This window comes from Schistocerca serialis, unplaced genomic scaffold (genome assembly GCF_023864345.2).
Source record: "Schistocerca serialis cubense isolate TAMUIC-IGC-003099 unplaced genomic scaffold, iqSchSeri2.2 HiC_scaffold_1196, whole genome shotgun sequence".
In the NCBI taxonomy this organism is placed as follows: domain Eukaryota; kingdom Metazoa; phylum Arthropoda; class Insecta; order Orthoptera; family Acrididae; genus Schistocerca; species Schistocerca serialis.
The window spans coordinates 1247501-1250000 of record NW_026047399.1 but is presented as its reverse complement, the minus strand read 5'-3'; positions in this window follow the sequence as shown (position 1 = coordinate 1250000).

The following is a 2500-nucleotide window of genomic DNA, read 5'->3' as shown; positions in this document are numbered from 1 at the left end:
AATCCAGCTCTTATAGGGCGACGACACGTAGCTGAGTGCACAACATTTGGACCGCATGGTTCGCCGTTGTTGGCGCAGTCGTTGTACGGTCACATGTACCACGATGTATCATTCAGTACATGAGGACCAATGTGCAGTACAGTGTGTGATTTGGACGTACAACATCAGCAGACAGTTGACACAGGCCGTACCACAGCGTAGGCTAAGTGCTTCGCCATGCGAATGCCAATGAACAACTGCAAATGCCAATGAACAACTGCAAATGCCAATGAACAACTGCAAAGGGCATTGAGCATGTACGTCCTGCTGCCATCCACATTAGTGTATAGCTGCAAGGTGTTTAACATGAAGCGATACACTGGGGACCGGGCAGTGCGAGTAGCAAACTATATTGCGGGGGTTGCAGTTAGGCAACACTACACTAATTTAACGCGTCGTATGACAATTACAGAGCAGGTTAAGGCCCAACGTGTGTTGGGTTAAGGCCCAACGTGTGTCGGGTTAAGGCCCAACGTGTGTCGGGTTAAGGCCCAACGTGTGTCGGGTTAAGGCCCAACGTGTGTCGGGTTAAGGCCCAACGTGTGTCGGGTTAAGGCCCAACGTGTGTCGGGTTAAGGCCCAACGTGTGTCGGGTTAAGGCCCAACGTGTGTCGGGTTAAGGCCCAACGTGTGTCGGGTTAAGGCCCAACGTGTGTCGGGTTAAGGCCCAACGTGTGTCGGGTTAAGGCCCAACGTGTGTCGGGTTAAGGCCCAACGTGTGTCGGGTTAAGGCCCAACGTGTGTCGGGTTAAGGCCCAACGTGTGTCGGGTTAAGGCCCAACGTGTGTCGGGTTAAGGCCCAACGTGTGTCGGGTTACGGCACAACGTGGGTTACGTTACGGCGCAACGTGGGTTACGTTAAGGCGCAATATAGGTTACGTTAAGGCGCAATATAGGTTACGTTACGGCGCAATATAGGTTACGTTAAGGCGCAATATAGGTTACGTTAAGGCGCAATATAGGTTACGTTAAGGCGCAATATAGGTTACGTTAAGGCGCAATATAGGTTACGTTAAGGCGCAATATAGGTTACGTTAAGGCGCAATATAGGTTACGTTAAGGCGCAATATAGGTTACGTTAAGGCGCAATATAGGTTACGTTAAGGCGCAATATAGGTTACGTTAAGGCGCAATATAGGTTACGTTAAGGCGCAATATAGGTTACGTTAAGGCGCAATATAGGTTACGTTAAGGCGCAATACAGGTTACGTTAAGGCGCAATACAGGTTAGGTTAAGGCGCAATACAGGTTAGGTTAAGGCGCAATACAGGTTAGGTTAAGGCGCAATACAGGTTAGGTTAAGGCGCAATACAGGTTAGGTTAAGGCGCAATACAGGTTAGGTTAAGGCGCAATACAGGTTAGGTTAAGGCGCAATACAGGTTAGGTTAAGGCGCAATACAGGTTAGGTTAAGGCGCAATACAGGTTAGGTTAAGGCGCAATACAGGTTAGGTTAAGGCGCAATACAGGTTAGGTTAAGGCGCAATACAGGTTAGGTTAAGGCGCAATACAGGTTAGGTTAAGGCGCAATACAGGTTAGGTTAAGGCGCAATACAGGTTAGGTTAAGGCGCAATACAGGTTAGGTTAAGGCGCAATACAGGTTAGGTTAAGGCGCAATACAGGTTAGGTTAAGGCGCAATACAGGTTAGGTTAAGGCGCAATACAGGTTAGGTTAAGGCGCAATACAGGTTAGGTTAAGGCGCAATACAGGTTAGGTTAAGGCGCAATACAGGTTAGGTTAAGGCGCAATACAGGTTAGGTTAAGGCGCAATACAGGTTAGGTTAAGGCGCAATACAGGTTAGGTTAAGGTACGACATAGGTTAGGTTAAGGTACGACATAGGTTAGGTTAAGGTACGACATAGGTTAGGTTAAGGTACGACATAGGTTAGGTTAAGGTACGACATAGGTTAGGTTAAGGTACGACATAGGTTAGGTTAAGGTACGACATAGGTTAGGTTAAGGTACGACATAGGTTAGGTTAAGGTACGACATAGGTTAGGTTAAGGTACGACATAGGTTAGGTTAAGGTACGACATAGGTTAGGTTAAGGTACGACATAGGTTAGGTTAAGGTACGACATAGGTTAGGTTAAGGTACGACATAGGTTAGGTTAAGGTACGACATAGGTTAGGTTAAGGTACGACATAGGTTAGGTTAAGGTACACATTGTTGTAAGGAAAGGTTTAATGGGGGGGCGGGGCGGCCGGTTTGTTGATTGTGATTATAGTAAGTGGATGCCTGCGGCATCATCTGATTTGCCACGTCAGGATGCACCTTTGGCTCATGACAGGCGGCGCTCTCATTCCATGCTTGTGGCAGACCTGTGTCTTTCATTCCTGCCATTGTTTGTGTGCTGTGAGAGGAGGCAGTATTGTGATGTTGGGTGCACCCCCGTGTAGGACATGTGTGGGTGTTGGTGGCTTGGCTGAGCAATGGTGGTTGTCGGGTGGGTGGGATAT